Here is a 21,826-nt window from a genome sequence, read left to right as displayed (position 1 = left end):
TGTTCTTTATAAAAATACAAACAAAAACACAAAAGGACAAGAGCCCCAAATGCCAGTTAACAAAAGACAACATCATTCAAAAAAAAAAAAAAAAAAAAAACAAAAAACAAAAAACAAAACCATAAATCTACCAAACTATAACAAAGTAAAGGTACATAAATAAGTTAGGCAATCATTATACATTGTTTAAATAATCCTGACCATGGGGCCTTTACTGCAGTGGTTGATATTCCCATTCTTATTCCAGTGGGAAAAAAACCGATATTTTTCTTTCCATAGTGCATAAACGACAATTGATTTTAATTTTTACCATAGTGTCTACATAGGGTTCCATTCATTTATTTTTTTTAATTTAACAAAATAAAATATAATAACATAAAATAAAAGCCATTTCAGTGAAGTTAAATAAGATAAACCAACAAAAGGAAAAGATTCCAAAAAGGTACAACAATCAGAGGCCACTCATTTGCACAATTAGGATTCTCATAAAAACACTAAGCTGGAAGCCGTGATATAAGCTAGAGATGTAGTAGAAGAAGAGGTGAGCATTCCCTTTCAAAAGGCTGAAAGAGGCCCTTGGGTCTATTGACACATATGTAGTTAAAGAATCTAATATTCAGATATTTCAAACACGTAGTCAAGTTATCAGTGCCTACAATTCTCTTAGTTCTTATTTTCATACTGCATTATGGAGGAAGTATGGACTTTGGCATGTGCCTTCCTCTCAGATTTTTTTTTGTGGTTTTATTATTGGGAGCTCCTTTTCTGAATATGTCAATCATCTGCAAATTCAAACCCCTTATGGGATATGATAGCCAATTGAATGAGCAAAATGTATTTCTGCATCTCAAATAACAGATGAGTCAAGGCCTGTAACCATGCATGTGATTGAAAGCCCCCATTCAAAATGGAGCCTGACTGTTCCAGTTCTCATCTTCAGTCTTTCATAGGTGACTCATGAATTTAGTAAGCGGATTAACAAGAACCTTGTATTTTGTAACTAAATTGATATTATATTAATTCATGGAGTAATAATAAAATGAAAAAATTAACAACTTAATTATGAATTGAGTTTATAAATTTTTCAATACTGTCAAACTGAAATACATGATTAAAACTAGAGATACTCATGGCATTGACACAACACAGAGAAAAAATTTACGTACAAATTTATAAAATATAAAACTTTCGATATACATTTAATTGCTTAATTCTATTCTTTATTGTTGGATGAACCATATTAAATTACTTAAAGGTTAACAATTTGGAATATACTTTTTAAAACTTTACTATGATGTTATGTCAGGAATATAATATCTTCTTTTTTAAATTAATGAATTATTTATTTTCATGTACATTTGGCATTTGACCTACATGCCTGTCCATAGGAGTAGGCTGGATCCACTGGAATTTGAGTTACGGACAGTTGTAGCTGCCATGTGGGTGCTGGGCATTGAACCAGGGTCTTGTGGAAGAGGAGCCAATGCTCTTAACTGCTGAGCCTTCTTTCAGGCCCCACATAATATTTTTATGCCAACTGTTCATTCATAGCTTTGTCAAGAACAAATGCCATGGTAAGTTTAGAGTTAAGAAACAGGACATTCAGTAACTATGAGATGAATCTTTCCTTTTATTCTAAATGTCATTTATTTATGTCCTTGACTGTGTGGGTGGGTGAGCAAAGTTTAGCTTGGGTGTTGAAACTATGCCAATATATTTGAAAATAAAATCCAAGAGCTAATGCTCAGGAACAAATTACATTCCACAATGAAAGTGAGACTGCCAGGTATGACAGCAGACAACTAAGATGTGTATTATTCAAGTGTGCAAAATGACTTCTTCTAAGGATTTATAGAAAATGCATACTAAATTGTCCAGACTACACAAGCAAATCGTAAGCTACATAAGAAGTAGACACATTAGTGTTATGACTCAGTGACTTAGAAAACTCTCTTAAGGATATTAAGGAAGGAGAGGAGCAAAGAACCAAAAGCACAATAAAAATGCTCTCAGTTGGGGAGAGAAATGGCATGATACATCATTACTGTAGAAAGAGGGGAACCAATTTATCAGGAAATTTTTCTTTTATCAGACATGGTTATTTTTTTGACACAAAATTTGCAATAATAACATTTTCTTTTTGAGGTAAGATCCAAGCTTCAATGAAAAATTACAGAGAAAAATATTATATATAAAAGTTCCATGTAATTAAACCAATATTATAAGGAAGCACTATTACTAAATGATGTTATCAATATATTTATATAAGTATTAGTAAATTTAATGTCAAAGATACGATCTCCTTAATGGTGATCAAAGTAGTCATAAAGTAAGTATACAAATTTGAATATTTGTCCACAATGGTAGTAGAGTGGCCTGTAATTGTAAAATGTAAAAACATAAAAATCACTTACTTTTATAATATAATTACTTTCCTAGCCTACTATAACTATATACCAAATAAAGAATATAAATATATATAAACCAATTTACCATACTTATAAAATACCTTTAGATATATAACTACATATAAAATAAAAACAAATTAAAATATCTTGTATAGTTTGACAATAAAGCCTAAAGCTATAAATTCAAAGACATCACATAAAATAGAGTGTCCTGTCCAGCAGGACCAGTAATTACAGGGTCGCCAGGGGAGCCATACCTGAGAGATGGGACGGGAAAGAAAGAGGCGAGACCAAGTAGCGTTCCTATCAAGGTCAGTTTATTGAATCAAAAACAAAAGCTTATATGGGGTGGAGGCAGGAACTAGCAGTAGGAGGGGCCCGAGAATGTCTCTAGATAATACCATCGGGGGAACATCCTGTGGTTTATCTCGGAACAGTTTCTATCTTATCTTAGCTAACTATCTCTCAGAAAGTCCTGAGCTAACCTGCTAAACAACATCTGCAGGGGCTGAAAGGAGGAAGTTAGCTTTAAAACGGGACATAAGTATCTCTCCATAGCCAGTAGACTCTTTTAACTTTGAATGACCCCGGGCTGGCTCCGAACAATAGAGAACATTGCATCAGCTCAGTTTTTATTCTTTTCTTTTTTTTTTTTTTTTCATTTTATTACTTTATTCATATTACATCTCGATTGTTAGCCCTTCCCCTGTTTCCTCCCATTCTTCCCTCCCTCCCACTTCCCCTCTTCTGTCCTCCCCTATGTCTATGATTGAGGGAGACCTCCTCCCCCTATATATGCTCTAGAATATCGAGTCTCTTCTTGGTAACTTGCTATCCTTCCTCTGAGTGCCGCCAGGCCTCCCCATCCAGGGGACATGGTCAGAAAAGGGGCACCGGAGTTTGTGTGAGAGTCAGATCTCACTCTTCACTCACCAGTGCTAGGTCTTGGTATTTAATGCCTATATTGTCCTTGGCTGGTGCCTTAGTTTGAGGAGGACCCCAGGACCTAGATCTGCTTGTCATAAAGTTCTTCTTATAGGTTTCCAGGACCCTGTAGGTCCTACTATTTCCCTATTCTTCCATGCTAGTCTTGCCTAAAGTCTCAATAGGATGTCCTCTCCTCTGACCCACTTTTTGGTAAGTAAAGTTTTTCATGGTATGTATCCCTTGGACTAGTGTTTTGATATAAGTGAGTATATACCATTTGTCTCTTTTTGTTTCTGGGTGAACTCACTCATTATGATAATTTCTAGATCAATCCACTTGTCCACAAATTTCGGGAATTCCTTGTTTTTAATAGCTGAGTAGTATTCCATTGTGTAAATGTACCACAGTTTCTTAGTCAGAAGATGGAGGGATTTACCTTGTTCATGGACCGGGAGACTCCACATAGTAAAAATGGCCATCTTACCAAAAGCAGTTTACAGATTCAACGCAATCCCTATCAAAATACCCACAAAATACTTTGAAGATATTGAAAGATCAATTCTCAAATTCATATGAAGAAATAAAAAATCCCAAATAGCAAAAACAATCCTATACAATAAAAGATCCTCTGGAGGAATCTCCATACCTGATCTCAAGCTGTACTACAGAGCAACAGTAATTAAAACAGCATGGTACCGGCAAAGCAATAGGCCGGTGGATCAATGGAATTGAATTGAAGACCCAGAGATGAATCCACACACATTTGCTCACTTGATTTTCGACAAAGAAGCCAAATATATTCAATGGAAAAAGGATAGCATCTTCAACAAATGGTGCTGGTCTAACTGGATGTCTACATGTAGAAAAATGCAATTAGACCCTTATTTGTCACCATGCACAAAATTCAAGTCCAAGTGGATTAAAGACCTCAACTTAAAACCAGAGACATTAATTCAGTTAGAGGAAAAAGTGGGGAAGAGCCTGGGACACATAGGCACAGGAAACAACTTCCTGAACAGTACACCAACAGCCCAGGCCTTAATGTCAACCATTAAAAAATGGGACCTCATAAGGCTGAGAAACTTCTGTAAGGCAGGAGACACTGTCAAGAGAACAAAGCGACAGCCTACATAATGGGAAAAGATCTTCACCAAACCTACATCTGACAGAGGTCTAATATCCAAAATATATAAAGAACTCAAGAAATTAAACACCAACAAACCAAATAATCCAATTGAGAAAAGGGGCTCAGAATTAAACAGAAAATTCTCAACAGGGGAATCTTAAATGGCTGAGAAACACTTAAAGAAATGCTCAATGTCTTTAGTCAGGAGAGAAATGCATATCAAAACAACTCTGAGAATCCATCTTCCACCAATCAGAATGGCTAAGATAAAAAAATTCAAGCGACATTATATGCTAGTGAGGATGTGGAGAAAGAGGAACACTCCTTCATTGCTGTTGGGAATGCAGACTGGTGTAGCCACTTTGGAAATCTATCTGGTGCTAGCTCAGAAAACTGGGAACAGGGATTCCTCAAGACCCAGCTATTCCACTCCTTGGAATATACCCAGAAGATGCTCCAGCATACAACAAGGACATATGCTCAACCATGTTCATAGCAGCCTCAATCATAATAGCCAGAACGTGGCTAAATGTCCCTAAGTAGAAGAATCAATAAAGAAACTGTGGTACATTTACACTATGGACTACTACTCAGATGTTAAAAACAAGAAATTCCTGAAGTTTTTGGATAAATGGATTGAACTAGAAATGATCATAATGAGTGAGCTAACTCAGAAGCAGAGAGACTCAAATAGTATATACTCATTTATAACTGGACACTAGCCCAAAGGACATGTCTCCTGAAAGTCTTCACTTACCAGGAAAGTGGGATAGAGGTGAGTACATCCTAAAGTGAGAGAAATATAGGAGATAGAGTGTCGCGCGCACCTTTCGCCGATAAAGGAGACGCGGCAACTCAGGATTCTTCTGACAGCGATTTTATTGTACAGCTCTCTGCAGACTGATGGAGAAGGACCCTCTCCCCGTAAAATCCACGGCTTATATAGGAAATATCGAGGCGTAGAGGGACGTGTCCTCCCGTCATTGGTGCTCTAGAGAATACCTAATTAGCATACCGCCTGCGTAAGCGGGTTATGTAAGGGTGACGTGCTTGCGCATGCGCACTGGCCATAAGGGCTTCTGTGAAGAATCAGGAAACAGGAAGTCAGCGCCATCTTGTAATGGCGGACCGGCTCCCGACATCTCCCCCTTAAATTTCAAATTAAAATGCCAAACGAATGCCATGAAATTACCGATCCAGCCCTCCACTTCCTCAGCAGAGAGCGATCAAGGAAGGCACATGGTCGGAGACCCTGTACACCTGAAGCCCCGTGCAATGGGAACTCGAGCCCTGGGAGGTGTACAGGTCTATCCTGTAGCATCCTGGTGCAATGGGAACCTGTGCCCGTCAGGAATGCTAGAACCAAGATAGTGTCTCAGTGTTTGAGCATATTAAGCCAGACTTGAGGAGATGCTCCTTGTTCCACAGCAAGCATAGCCTGTGCAAGCACAACTCTGTCACGTTGTTGTTGTTTTCTAAATTTGCAGAGCAACCAAAGACAGAAAACTAGTCCCGCCGCCAACATAAGGCCAAATGACCCCATCCCCACCAGGGTGGGTTCCTGTGTGGCCAGCCAGGCTCTGCGGGAGCCCATATCAACCAGCACTGCCTCCAGCTGGAAGTGCGTGCCCAGCACCGCACAAATGTGGAACAGCTGGTGGCTATGGCCAATATAGTCAAAGCGCCCAGGTGCCAGGCGCTCTCGTCCTTCTTCACTATCCTGATCAGCCGCACCGGCACCCAAATTGGATTTTCTTGGTCCTGTGGAAAAACACAAACAGCTCCCCTGGATCTTATTAATATTGGATCCGGGCCTTTCCATTTGTTATCAATTACATCTTTCCATTGAAATCAAGGAGCTAGCTGTCTTAGGTCTCGTTGTCATCCTTTTATTTTCTACCAACATCACCTTCTCCTCTAGAGGAGGTGCTGATGGTCTACACCTAGGGGCGAATGGCGGATCAACCCCATATCTCTCTGACTCATATTTAGCAGCCTCCTCGTCCAGTTCTATTTGCTCCTCAGGATCTAACTCGTCCTCCTCTGAGGCAGATCCCAAGTCCCCGTCCTCTGAAGACGTCTCCTCAGAGGCGGAAGATTCTACTTTAAGATTTTTAAATTCATCTAAGACAGGATACAGCCCACCGGCTTTCTCTTTCTCTCCCTCCTTCAGTTTCCCTTTTAATTCGGATCTTTTTGATTGAGGTTTCTTCCTTTTCTTTAAACCTCTTTCCTTTTCTGCTTCTGATAGACTATCTTGATGGTCGGCCAAAGCCTTTTGTCCCTTGCTAACTGTCTCTCTGCATCTTTCATCTTCTATACATGATTTAACGAAAGCAACCAGCAAGAGCGGACCGTACCACACAAAAGAAATCATACCTTGCAGAAAAGTGCCTAGGCTTCTCACGCCGTCAGTTCTGAATCCTCTTCCGATGAGCAGTCGGGGGTCCTTCAAGTCGTTCCTTCACCCAGGGGTCGGCAGGTCCCAGGTTTCGGCACCACTTGTCGCGCGCACCTTTCGCCGATAAAGGAGACGCGGCAACTCAGGATTCTTCTGACAGCGATTTTATTGTACAGCTCTCTGCAGACTGATGGAGAAGGACCCTCTCCCCGTAAAATCCACGGCTTATATAGGAAATATCGAGGCGTAGAGGGACGTGTCCTCCCGTCATTGGTGCTCTAGGGAATACCTAATTAGCATACCGCCTGCGTAAGCGGGTTATGTAAGGGTGACGTGCTTGCGCATGCGCACTGGCCATAAGGGCTTCTGTGAAGAATCAGGAAACAGGAAGTCAGCGCCATCTTGTAATGGCAGACCGGCTCCTGACAATAGAGAAATAGATGGATCCAGAGGTTCCTAGAAACTTACCAGAAGAACACTATGATGGGCAGATCTGGGCCCTGAAGTTCTGCTCAATCTATGATGCCAACCAAGGATAATATGTGCAGTTGTCATCAAACCCCTACCCAGATCTAGCCAATGGGACAGGACATGCTCCAGAGTTAAGTGGAGACTGGGGACTGACTTTCACATGAACTCTGGTGTCCCATATTTGGCTATGTCCCCTTGATGGAAGGCCCAATGGCACTCGGAGGAAGGATAGCCGACTACCAAGAAGAAACTTGATACCCTAGCATCATATTCAAGGGGAAGAGATCCCCCTCAGTCACAGTCATAGGGAAAGGGAATGGGGTGAAAGCGGGGGGAGGCAGAAATGGGAGGATGCAAGGGATGGGATATTGAGATGTAATATGAATGATTTCATTTTTCAATTAAAAAAGATAAAGTTAAGAAAAAGAAAATCAACCATCTAGAAACCAAAGTAAATATATAGTTAACAAAAGAACTTAAAAGGGAGATATCCAGCATGTCTAGATAGAACTGTTTGTAGATGTCACTTGTCTGTAAAGAAAAATCTCATTGCCAGGTGAGGGATGCCTGTGTCAGAGTTGTTAATTAGGGAACCCCAGAGACTCTCAAAATCATATAGACTTTTATGACTATGTTCACTTTTCTATTGGAACAAGGAAAAGACTCTATTGATGAAGTCATCACATACTTTCATCCCAAAATACAAAAGTTATGTTGTTGGAACTTAGTTGAAAATTTGTCATTATTTGCTAGCTTTCACAGTTACAAAATTCAGGCTGGTTGTAAGAGAAAATGTATCAATCGTCTTACCCAGATATGAACCCTATAAACTCTAATATTAACTGAGCAGGCAAAATGTCCCCACTTATACATTAGTTACATGAAGATATTGGGATAACCAGGTATTCTCTCATTGGAAATGAAGCCCTCTCTATAGGAAATAATCTATGGTTGGTATTAAAAATTCAGTGGAAATTATGTATGTATATTCAGTGTATATACACATTTGTGTGTGTGTATACATACATACATATATATATATATATATATATATATATATATTGTGTGTGTATATATAAGTAAAGAAGTGTATAATCAAAGCCATGGAATTAAAGACAGTCCTGGCCAAAGCACTGGGTCCTGGGGAGCTGAGCTGCAGTACTGTGCTGCCACATTATAGCACCCCTATGCTAAGAATTAACAGCAGATTCCTGAAGCTAACCTTGTGAGTACATGCTAAGGACTCTCTCCATTTCTTGGCTCTTATTAATTGCCTTTCCTACATAGTGAACATCAGAAGACCATTCTAACTTTAATACCCAGTGAATTATTTGTCTCCTATTACTTCACTTTATCGTCTAAAATGAAAAGGACTGTTAGCACATAAATACAATAATAATTCTAAAAAACCCACAGGTATAATTTTTATGTTTCATCAACAAAATAACAGTAAAGAAAAACCTGATTGCCTTTTTTAGGAGCATAAAGCAAACAAACAACAAACAGTGACAGTCATTAAAAACAAGAATACTTATTGTAATTATAGGACTCTTTTTAAGAAATAATCCCCGTGGATAAAAATATTTCTCTACACAGTCTTTTAATAACACTTTATAAATAAATTATACATTGAAAAGTCTTTATGATCGTATGTATAGTATAAAGTAGTGGTATTTGTGTAGTTATCTGACAGATTTTTTATGAATAAATAAAATCTTATATTTTGAAAGATATTCTCAAACAATAGATCTGTGTTTTGGAATTAGTTGTTTTAGCATTATTGTGTCAACAACTAGCATGTAAATAAATACAAATTTCATGCAAAAAAATCTGTATTGTCAAACTGATTATTAAACTCTAACCTCATAATTAGCATAAAAATACTAGAACCTGAAGTTGTGAGTTTCAGGGCTATACATATTTCACTATCCTGCATGAGATAGTAGTATTGTTCTACTTTGGAAATATTACAACAGGAGAGCTAGGAAGATAATTGATATTTGAGTGTGGGTAGTTAGTTACATATCTAGAATCATAGACATTAGACATAAATCTATGATTTGCATACAATATAACTTTTAGAAAGAGATCACAAACAGTGAAGCACTACTTTATACTCATGTTTATAATGTACTCACAAGACTTTTTAATATATAGAGCAATATATTAGTGCTCTGTTTCTTGAAGCTGTTATTATTACTATTATTTCTAAAGATGTTAATGATTATCTTTTTAAAATATAAGAATTACAGGCTTTAAAATTTAGAAAATTTCCTCTTCTCATGATTAAAATTTATGTGCCTCTCAATTTTTAGAACAGTCCAAAGTAAATAATTATACTAATAAATAAAATAAATTCATTTTTTGGACACTAAAGGGATTTTAATATTCTTCTTTCAATTTGGCTTAACAAATATAGATGTTGAAGGGACTATTTAAACCATAGAGGTGGCATATTATAAAACATCTCTAATTTTGTCAAATATTCACAGATTTTATGCTAATCACTTAACTGATTAGTGTATTCAGTCATCAATCAATATTATAAAATTTAAAAAATTACTTTAGTAATATAAAGCAGTTATGCAAACATCAGGCTAAAAAGGGAAAAAGTTAGAAGAAACTCTGATGAATGAAAACACAGAGTAAATTCCATTTTGTCAAATTAGCCCCGCACTTAGTGCCTGTGTTTCTTAATCTTTCATAACACATTTAGTTGGGGTTCACGTAAAGGCATTTCAATTTAATTTAAAGTGGCTGAAACAATCTGATAGGGTTTTCTCTCCTAAATGAGTTGCTTGTGCAGTAGATGAAAAAGCCATTAGCTTTTTAGAAAAACACAGGTATGAGGAGTTGTCTCTTGAGATACATGGTGATTATTAATAAAGAGGTTATGAAAATGGAGCATGACTTTTACCAACACGTAAACATGAATTTTGTTAAGTGCTGAATGACATTAAAAGTACTTGAGAGGCAAGTTTCTAGCAGGAGGTTCTTCATGATCACATAAAGAGAATAAAATATTATCTTTATAAAGAAAACTGTTTTGGCTCTTACAAAAGAACATGTTGTTAAACTAAGGGAAAACTTGTTGCCCAATAGACTCTTAGAAAATTTGATTTTGTTGAACTCTTGCTTTTTCAGTCATTCAAAACCCCCCATTAGCCTGATGTGATGATGCACACTTTTCATCTCATACTTGGGATGCAGAGACAGGAGGTCAGTCTGGTCTACACAGCAAATTCTCAACCAGCCAGGCTTGCAAAGCAATAACTTTTCTCCAAACAACAACAAATGTCACCACCATCATCATGTTATGCTTTCGTTCCTTTTGAAATGAATTAAATGTTTCTCCTCTGTGTGATGGCATAAATAATAGTAGTCTTGTAGAGTTTGGTGAAAATCCAACACCCAGGAAACACCACGTTTTCTTAAACAAAGGACCTTTATTGATTTGTACAGCAAACTGAGTGGCCAGGGAAACTGCACACACTCAGGAGCTGATACTATGACCCCAAGGTTTTAACCCCCCAAACCATAAACAACATATGTAAGACAACATCACAAGGTAAAACCCTACAAGCAAGTGAGCCATCTAAGTTATTCCAAGAGGGGAAAATAGCAGGATAACTTCTTTTTTTTTTTTTTTTAACTTTTATTGAATGTCTATAATTTACACATCATGCACCAAAATCACTCTCCTCCCTGCAGTAAAATAAAACAAACAGACAAACCTGTGTTTACTTTCAAATGTTCATTGTTAAGAATCATGGATCCGGTTGGAGGCTTACACTATTGTTAACGGATCCTTACTGCCACTGCTTTCAGATATCCCATTGTTGCTGTGTGTCAAGGAGAATTTTAATGTTTGAATCTGCAGATCTGGTCCCTTCATGTATTCTAGCAGGTCATATGTGGGGTAGATGTTGGGGTGAGGTTCACTCAGAGCTCTAGATCAGAGCCACTACCTTGTCCTCAGGACAGGGCCCACTCTCTTGCTCCCGTATCATCATGGCAGGGCCAGCTCTCCTGCTCCTGTGTCTCAGGGCAGGGCCAGCACTCCCTTCCGATGTTATCATGACAGGGCTGGCTCACCTGCTCTCCTGTACTCAGGGCAGGGCCGGCTTACCTGCTCCAGTGACCTCAAGGCATGGTCCACTCTCTGGCTCCCATGTCATTGTGGAAGAATCAGCTGTTATCATGGCAGGGCTAGCTTTCCTGCTCCCATGTCCTCAGGGCAGGACCGACTCTCCCACTCCCATGTCATCAGGGCTAGAACAGCTCACCTGCTCCCATGTACTCAGGGCAGGTCCAGCTCTCTATCTCCTGTGTCCTCAAGGCAGGACCAGCTCTCAGGCTCCCATGTCCCCAGGGATGGCTCACCTGCTTCTGTATCCTCAGGGCCAGATCTCCTGTTCTTGTTTCCCCAGGGTCTGTTCTCTACATCCATGTCCTCAGGGTCAGTTCTCCTGCTCCTGTTCAATTCACCAGATTGTTGCTGGCCGTTAAGGCCTGGATGACCTCCTACTCCTATGAGATCTTGTGGGACATCTAGCAGCTGACAAGTAGAGGTCCCACAAACTCTTTGTTGAGTAGCTGGCAGAAACCATTGATGTTGGCCCAGCTCAGCTTCTTGTCCCGGGTAACTTGTGGCTCTGTTGATTTGGCCTCCTGAGTCTCTGGTTGCATCACGTACTCCATCTGCCATGGGTCCCCACCTCAGTGCTGCCCCTAGTATCCACCTCTGCATGATCCAGCTCAAGGCACTGAACATGGTCCTGGCCCATAAGAGGAGGTCTGTGAGGCCTGTAGTGTGGGCGGTGCAGTCCTTGACTCTAACAGCACTGCCCCCCCCCCCCCGAATGTCATCTCCTTGGTGGTCTCTGCACTGGGTCACAATCGGAAAGATGGCCTGAGCATGGTCTCATGGTCCTACAGTGGGAGGGCATGGACAATCCACATGACAGGATATCCTTCTTTCTGGGAAACACCAACAGTGTGTTTGGAGCTGTCAATATGGTCCTTTGGTGGCTGTAAAATCTCTGCTATTCCACTGAACACACACAGTGTGTGATTGACACCATCTTGGATGATCTCGGATTGGATATTTCTAATACATTGCACTAAATGTTTCCTCCCAATTGGGGCGCACTCCTGCGTGAACATTTATGTGTAGCTCTGGAACACAATCTTCCTCCTCAGAATGCATTGCGGTCCTCATCTTTTGAACACCCTGACCCACGCCCTCTGCCTGCCTGCCTCTCAGACCCACTCCTGTCACTGCATGATGGCTTCTTAATAATAGGTTTATGAGTCCTGGTTTTTGTGGTTAGAAGACCGAAGGAATTAAATGGAAAAAAAGTTTAAAGAAACAGAAAACATTTTGCCTTGGATTTACCTTAAATGACGTTCAAGCCTCAGTCAATGAGTGGCTGCAGTAAGATGGTGGCAGTACTCATGCCATGTTTCATCCCTTTAGAATATACACTCTTAGGTTGACTATCTTTTTGCTTCAAATTAGAAAAGTCCCAAATTCTTAAACCCGCTGTAGCCTCTTTGCATGTTCAGGTTTCAAACTATGCACATGGCCATTGCTCAAAACTGCTTTGTCTGGCAATTCCCCTCATGAATGTCATGTTTCTTAGACCAATTCATCTTTTTCCAAGGCCAGCCACTACCATTAGCTTCTATGATTGTATATTACCTGATTCAATCAATTATAGTATAATTTTAAGTGATGAACCTATCTTATGTATCCTTAAATCTACTTACAAGTACCTATTCTCTGCATTGATATTTATTTTTTAAAATTATACTTTCATAATCCCCCATTTTTCCTCTTTCCATATATTTCCATATAGCTTATTGCTCTTTCAAAATTATGTCCTCTTTATTTCATTGCATGATGTCTCATATACACACACACACGTGTGTGTGTGTGTGTGTGTGTGTGTGTGTGTGTGTGTGTGTGTGTATGTTTTCCGAGACAGGGTTCCTTGTGTAGTCTTGGTTGTTCTAGACTCGCTTTTTTAGACCAGGCTGTCCTCAAACTCACAGCGATCCCCCTGCCTCTGTCTCTGTGTCTCTGTGTCTCAGTGTCTGTGTCTGTCTGTCTGTCTGTCTACTCTCGGTGTTTGAAATACCACTAAAGGGCAGTTGCAAATGCCTAAAAGCTCTTAAATCCACACAGATGTTTCAATGCCAAGGATGGAAAGGGTTTGGTAAGACCAACAACGCTTTCCTAATAGAACTAATCAAAATTTGGAGTTCTCCAAAAACACTGGTTGCTCATAATGCAAGAAATATTATGTCCAGGAAATCTTCCTATGTGTCCCTTTAATGGACAACCAAATCATTGTTGGGGAGTGATTTCTCTAGCATGTAAGATGGAGAAGCACATGACACATATGTGTTTTCAAGTTGAATTTCTTATTAAAGCATTTTCATACACAGGATAAAGTCATCATTACTAAAAATAATTTGGAAACACCAGGTTTTCTGAAATGTGCCATGATACAGCAGAGGATATGAAGTTCAAACTAATTTGTACTGACCGTGATAGATAACCAAATTCATCTTGCAATTCACAGAACAAGAGGCATAGCCAAAATAGCACAGGTTTCACTGAGGCAGCCCTTTATTAACCAGGAACATAAATAAGTACACTTTATATTCAGATATAAGCAAATTTCACCCCTGGAATATAAGAAGTAAAAATAATGGGTTACGGATTTTTGCAATACTTCATGGTATTTTCATTTTTTTAATTCACTTAAAGTGAAATCTAAGTTCTGCCTGCAAGCTCTTTGTCTTTTTAGCAATATTTACTTTTGAGTTTTTCCGCTGAATCTCTTATTACATTATAATGTTAAGTCTTAGAATTTCCATGAGCTCCTTTTATCTTGCCTTCTGGTTACTTTACAAGACAAGGGCTCTGGGGCTTTATCCACTTTAAGCACCATCAATATGAACCTGATTTACTGAAGAGGGCTACAGAGGAACTCACCATTTCAGTGGTATCCTTTACCTGCTAGTGTCACAGTTTTCAAAGTTGACAGTTATTTTCTCTCTCTCTCTCTCTCTCTCTCTCTCTCTCTCTCTCTCTCTCTCTCTCTCTCTCTCTCTCTCTCTCTCTCCCTCTCTCCCTCTCCGTGTGTGTGTGTGTGTGTGTGTGTGTGTGTGTGTGTGTGTGTGCATGTGTCTTTCTCTATTGATTCTGTTAGTAGGTAGCTACTCTTTCTAGAATGTTCCTTAGCTCCTGACTTCCCAAAGAAATTAACATCAGACAAAGCAATTGCACCAGCTTGCATCCATTCACCATTATAACTGGCATAAATTCTGGGCTTTAGGAACAGTACCATAATTTGAAAACTTCAGAGTGTTTATAACTAATGGAGTTTAAGCCACCTCACACCGAGAAATGACAGAGCATGCAGTCAGAAGAGACAGAGGAAGGCATCTCATAAATTGTGGTAGGGAATGATACTATCATTCATTTTGAGTTCATGACAAATATCTGTTTGTAGGAAATCAGGATAAAGAAAAAATACCCCTTATATTAGGATGGAGATATATCTGTGTTGAGAGAGAGAGAGAGAGAGAGAGAGAGAGAGAGAGAGAGAGAGAGAGAGAGAGGATAGCTTTTGAGTTTTCTGCTGCTGAAGAGTTATAGAAAAATATGTAGTAAATGCATTTTTATTATTGAAATTGTTTGGGAAATAGGTGAGCTAGATGTGGATTTTTACACATGAAAATCTTAGCACTGGATTTGGGGTGGGGCAGGAAAACCCAGACCTTAAGAGCAACTGGAGCAATTTAGAAAGATCCTATCTCAAAACATAGCAGAAACAACAGCAAATATTTAGTAATCTACAATATTGAAATTATCCAAATATTCCTAACCTTAATTTAGATCTAACAATGGTATAAGTACTGCATGCTTCTAGTCTTTACTTCCCAAGTGACTGGAAGATTCTCTCACCCTCATAGGTATTTGTTTTTACCAAAACCAGCACTGTAGAATAACAGACACACATACCTTTATCAATAGTAAAAGATTTGGTGTAATAAATCTGTTTAGTAAATGCAATAAGCAACAATGAAGCTTTTAAAACGTTGTCCTACCAGGGCTCTATGATGTTGAGCTTTGTGTGGTTGTAACACAACAGTGCTATCTCTGCCCGGAGTTGTTATTTGGAATGCTATTGGTTTTTTCACTGCTCTGTACCGTAAAGAGAAAATGCAGAAGATAAATGAGAAATAAGCTTAAACACTAGTTGTCTGTGGCATTTGATCAATAACTAACACTCTTAAGGTAGAAAACTCAACTTTGTAAAGCAGGCATTCTGACAAAATTGCAAACAAATTCTGAAATTATTTAGTTTTTGATACATTAGGGATATAATTAATACCAAGTGAAGGTTTACTACTCCAAAAAACCCCTTCAGAATAACAACAAAATTATATATCTTACATTTCAGAGGGGTAGGTGAATGTGAGGAAGCCTATTAGTAGATTATGATTAATGGCAGCAACTGTCGCTAACATTTTACCTGTCTTTATTCATGGCAGACAGTATTGGCAGTGTGAGTTAATCTATAAAACTAGATGAAATCCCAAATTTTATCTGACTTTAATAGTCACAGGATCAGTCTGAGAAAAAAATTTTGTAGTAAAAATTATTTTATCCTAATAGTTTCTGTCTCCTCTCCCATTTTTACTACTCCAATAATTGCATATCTCCTTTTAAATATATACCGCATTATAGTTCAATTTAAAATATTTTGAATTTTAAAACTCTTTTGTTGGGTTTAATCAGTGATTAATATAACAGATTCGGAGACGATCAATGATGTTGTAATATTGTTTTAATTGTCTCAATAGTCAAGAGATATTTTTACCTAGAAATCTTAGGTTCAGTTCTCAGCGTCTGTCATTTAGGTACATGCATGTATGCACATACATATTAGTAAAAGGTAAGTAAAATTCTTTAATAAACTAAAAATGTAGCAATTAAAATGGAAAATATATGAGGGTTTTGTGGGAAAATATTGATGGTATACCTGAAAACATAACAGGGTGATACGATTCTAGTCATTAGGAATAAACAATATATAACATACGTCACTTCTTATAGCTAGCAGCTGGCTGGCTGGCTGCAGTACCTCAAATGTCTGGATTACAGGTAGAAGTGCTTTCTCAATGTTCTGTACACTAATTAACTGACCATAGTGATATTTTAAGGAGACCCTGGTATTTTTGTGTCACTTTCCACTTAAACAATTCATTGGAGTATAACTTAACTCTCATCCTGAATAAATTCTTCTCATTGCCTTCTGACCATTAAATTTGTTGCAGTTTGTCTTGGGTTTTCTGTTTTTTATTCTTCTAGTCAAACTGGTTTAGAGACATCAGAGTGAGGCAGGGTTTGTACTGCAACAATGTAGATAATTTTTATGGCACAATTTATAATGTTTCTTCTGAAATTAATTTTATATTTACAATTCTATCATTTTATTTCTACTCAGTTTTCCAGCTCTTTTATCAGATTACTCTTCTGTCAGTTTGAGGGCCATTTAACAATGCCACAGTAGTATATCCAAAATGTGGATTTTTTTTGATCTCCTCTTATTTGTACCTTTCTCTGTCATTTTTAAAAGCAGTGGTTGCATTTTATATCCAATTAATCCAGCTGTAAATTCTCTACCAGGTCTCAAATAATACACTGTGTGTGTCTGTGTGTGTGTGTGTGGGGGGGTGTCATTGTGTGTTTTTTGTGTGAGTGTGTGTGTGCGTGTGTGTGTTTGAAAACAAAATCATCAAGAATCTAGGTTTTCGATAATGTAAGACCTAAATAAAATGATGACAAAAAAGACTGGATGTGGCATGAAAACAAGGATTGACAGGCAAGTTGTAAAAGCAATGCACTGAAATGCCTACTTTTTAAAGGAAAAGCTGTTCAATATTAATATTAACAAAAGTTTCATTACCATGAATTTTACAATGTAGGTGTGCGAGTAATACAGCTTGTAATGATTTTAAAGTGGAATGAATAACAATGAGCTTCATAACAAAACGTCACAGTAAATGAAACAGAGAACCACATGTGCTTGACATTATTTAATTTCACAGGTTTTTGTCTTAGTGATAAAAATTATTGGTAGCCTAAGTTAAGGAAATCCAAATCTGAACACCCTGCGAAACCTGGTCATACACACGAGCTACGACATCTTATGTTTGGTAAGGCTAGAGAGAAGGAAGTCTTATTATATCTACCTGAGAAAGTTTGTTAGTTTTCATTTGCTTCTTAGAGACAGGCTCTCATTTATTCAGCTCAGCCTACCCTCAAATACCCACAATTCTCCTGAGTTAGGCTCTCAAATTCTGGAATTACATGTGTGTGCCATCACAACTGGAAAATTGATGAACTTTAATAACACCTATTGACAGTTTCTACATTTCAAGTGAAATGCACTTGCAGTATTGCTGATACAAACATCAATATCTGAGGAGATGAGCACATTGGCTCCCTCTGGTACCAGATTTGCAACATGTAATTGATTTCTAAGGTGGCACATTTTGGCTGCCTCCCATTTATTTCCAGAAGACAGTACACATTGACTTTATACTTATATCAACTGTATTCTTTAATAATTAGGGAAAGTGATGTCTCATCCTTTTACCTGATCCAAGATTTCTTGTATAAGATACCACAGATAGGTACTAGAAAATCTCTGTGGGATCTAGTCTGCTTATTTGTCTATGTTTCTGTTTTTTCTTTCTTTCTTTCTTTCTTTCTTTCTTTCTTTCTTTCTTTCTTTCTTTCTTTCTTTCTTTCTTTCTTTCTTCCTTCCTTTTTTGTCCTTATATCATAAGACAAGTAATGAAACAAACATTTAAGAATTCATTTTTGGATTCCAACATGGAGGCGATGAAGACGTGTGGTGTCTGAACTGCAGAGAAGAGATGGCAGACCTTACAGGGAGCCACAGACTGCGGGAGCTGGAGATCACTGGGTGAGAGAGATCCACACAGTGTGGAATATGGGTGTTTCGGACCTCTGGTAATCCAGCAGCCCACAGAGGGCAGCAGCCCAGTCCCCAGAGCCTGGACCAGACCCTGCCTGCAAGCTGCCAACTGTGGCCTTGCTCGGCAGTTAGAACTCGGTATATGGGACTGAAATCATCCTGGCAGTGAATCTTCAGAGCTCCTACCTAGGGAAATCTTGGAGAAACAGGTGGATCTGTCCTCAGATACCCCTGCACACCAGCCCCATGACAGTCTACAAAAAGCCCAGATGCCACACTGGGGCCCAGAATGCTGTGGAAATGTAGTCCAGCAACAGAGGTACTGTCTGAGCTGGGCTGGGCAGGAGCCTAGGTGCCTGCTCCAAGGGACTGTCGTGGCACAGTAGACCACAATGGACCCAGCCTAGACAGCCTCCACAGCCTAGAAGGGACTCACATACTTTCAGGAGAGCCTGTGCAAGCAGGAGGGGATAGGGCAGAAATCTAGCCAAACAACAACAATCAGAAGGCAGTATCTGCTCTCTCCCTGGCAGGCAGAGCCTAGGCCTGACTACCTGGTTGGAGCAAGCAGAAACCTAATCAACTACTAGAAGCCAGCAGGGATTCAAGGACTCTTGGGTGATCTGAGCCGAGGACACAAAACCCTGGAGCACAAGGGCAGGATATTCAAAGCCCAGCCAGAGACAGGATAACTGGTTCTATGTACACTATCTCAAACAGATACTGGGGCTGCAGAACACCAGCACCTACCTCGGCTGACCCAGTGGGGAGCCCAGGGTGTGGACCAAGTTCTTCAGGACATGAAACCAGGTAACCTGTCTGTTTCAGGGAAAAGTTCCCTGATCACCACAACAAAAGCCCTAGACTTATAATCACTCCCCAACAAGCTGATTTCAACAACCAGTGAAGGAACCAGAAGTTGCCTCCCAACATCAGAGACAGCAAGATGACTGTAGCCCGGTGAAAAACAAAAGCAACAAAAACCAAAAATATGGCATCTCCAAATCCCAGCTATCCCAAAAAAGCAACCTGGAGAACTCAAACAAAATTGAAATACAAGAAAATGACCTCAAATACTTAGCAATGAAGATGATATTGTAGGAAATGAATAAAATCCACAAAAATTCCAGGGGAACATAGCCAAACAGGTGGGAGACATAAAAGAGGCCCATAAACTGGCACTGGAAGTATTCAGGAAAATACAATCAGATGAAGGAAATAAATAAAACACTTCAAGATCTGAAGATGAAAATGGAAACAATGATAAAGGCACAGACGATAGAAAAGCAGGAATGAGAGACCTTAGAGAAGAAAGCAGGCAACACAGAAGCCAGCTTCTCTAATAGAATCCAAGAGATGGAGGAATGGATCTTTGGACTAGAAAATATAATCTTATATCTTGAAGCATCCATCAAAGAAAATGCTAATTCTGAAAAATTCCTGGCACAAAACATTGAAGAAACTAATGGAACCATGAAAAGATGAAAACTGAGGATAATAGGCATTGAGGAAAGAGAATACTCCCCATTCCAAGGCCCAGAAAACATTTTCAACAAAATTATAGAAGAAAATTTCCCAATTTAAAGAAGGGGATGTTTATAAACATAAAAGAGGCCTACAGAACACCAAATAGAATAGACCAGAAACGAAAAACTTCCCACAACATAATAATCAAAACACAAACTATACAGAACAAAGAAAAAATACTCAAAGGAGCAAGGGAAAGGGGCCAAATAACATTTAATGGCAAACCTATAAGAATTATACCTGACTTCTTAGAAGACACCATAAAAGCAAGAAGGGACTGGAAAGAGATCCTGCAAACCTTAAGAAACCACAGATGCCAGGCCAGACTACTATACCCAGCGAAACTATCAATAACCATTAACAGAGAAAACAAGATATTCCATGATAAAAGAAATTAACAGATAAAGCAGTACATATCCACAACTCTGGCTTTACAGAAGTTACTAGAAGGAAAACTCCATCCCAAAGGAACAAGCTACAACCAAAACTACAAGGGAAATAGATAACTACACCATCATAAAATCACAACAATACAGGCTCTCTACTGTAACCAACATCAATATCAAGGGACTTAACAGTCACTGGTCATTAACATCTCTCAACACCCGTTGTCTCAATTCTCCAATAAAAAGACACAGACTAACTGAATGGATGCATAAGCAATATCCAACATTATTCTGGATTCAAGAAATACATCTCAGCCACAAGGATAGACATTACCCCAGGGCAAAAGTCTGAAAAAAGATATTCCAAACAAATAGTCACAAAAAACAAGCTGGTATAGCCATATTAATGTATAATAAAATAGACTTGCAACAAAAACTAATCAAAAGAGATGAAGAAGGACACTTCATCCTTTATCAAAGGTAAAGTCAATCAAAATGACATAACAATTCTGAACATCTATGCTCCCAATACAAGAGACCCCCATTTTTAAAAGATGTATTAACAAAGCTAAAACCACACATTGATCCCCATACAGTAATAGTTGGAGACTTAATACCGCACTATCCCCAATGGATAGGTCATTGAAACAGAAACTAAACTGAGAAATAATGACAATAACCAGTGAGATCTGACTCTCATACGAACTCTGGTGCCCCTTTTCTGACCATGTCCCCTGAATAGGGAAACCTGGTGACACTCAGATGAAGGATAGCAAGTTACCAAGAAGAGACTTAATATTCTAAGAGCATATATAGGGGGAAGAGGTCTCCCTCAATCACAGACATAGGGGAGGGGAGAAGGGGAGAAGTGAGAGGAAGGGAAGAATGGAAGGAAACAGGGGAAGAGCTAACAATCGAGATGTAATATAAATGAATTAATAAAAAATAAATTAATAAAAAATGACTAACCAACAACATGAATAAAAAGGATCTAATAAATATCTACAGAACTTTTCACCCAAACACAATGGATTATACCTTCTTCTCAGAACCCCATGGAGCCTTCTCCACAATTGATTGTATAGTAAGTCACAAAGGAAGCCCCAGTATATTCAAGGAGATTGAAATAATACTTGATATCCTGTGAGATCACCATGGTCTAAAGCTGAACTTCAACAACAACAGAAATATCAAAAAGCCTACGCACACATGTAAACTACACAGTTCTCTAGATAATGATGCCTGGGTCAAGGAAGAAATAAAGAAAGGAATTAGGGACTTCCTGAAATTCAATGAAAATGAAGGAACAACATACCCAAATTTGAGGGACACATTGAAAGAAGTGCTAAGAGGATATTTCAAGGATTAAGTGTCTTTATAAAGAAGTTGGAAACATCCCATGTAAGCAACTTAATGACACATCTGGTAGCCCTAGGAAAAAAGAAGCAGAAACACCCAAGAGGAGTAGAATCTAGAAATAATCAAACTCAGGGATGAAATCAATAAATTAGAAACAAAGAGAACAATTAAAAGAATCAACAGAACCAGAAGCT

At 38.7% G+C, this 21,826-nt stretch overlaps 1 pseudogene; it reads left to right on the top strand.

Annotated features, from left to right (window-relative positions):
- Positions 1 to 521: 521 nt before the first annotated feature.
- Positions 522 to 664, top strand: LOC127191238 (uncharacterized; annotated as a pseudogene).
- Positions 665 to 21,826: the final 21,162 nt, after the last annotated feature.

This window comes from Acomys russatus, chromosome 6 (genome assembly GCF_903995435.1).
Source record: "Acomys russatus chromosome 6, mAcoRus1.1, whole genome shotgun sequence".
Classification (NCBI taxonomy): Eukaryota; Metazoa; Chordata; class Mammalia; order Rodentia; family Muridae; genus Acomys; species Acomys russatus.
Note: the sequence above shows the minus strand (reverse complement) of the source record. Positions and strands in the feature narration are given on the sequence as shown.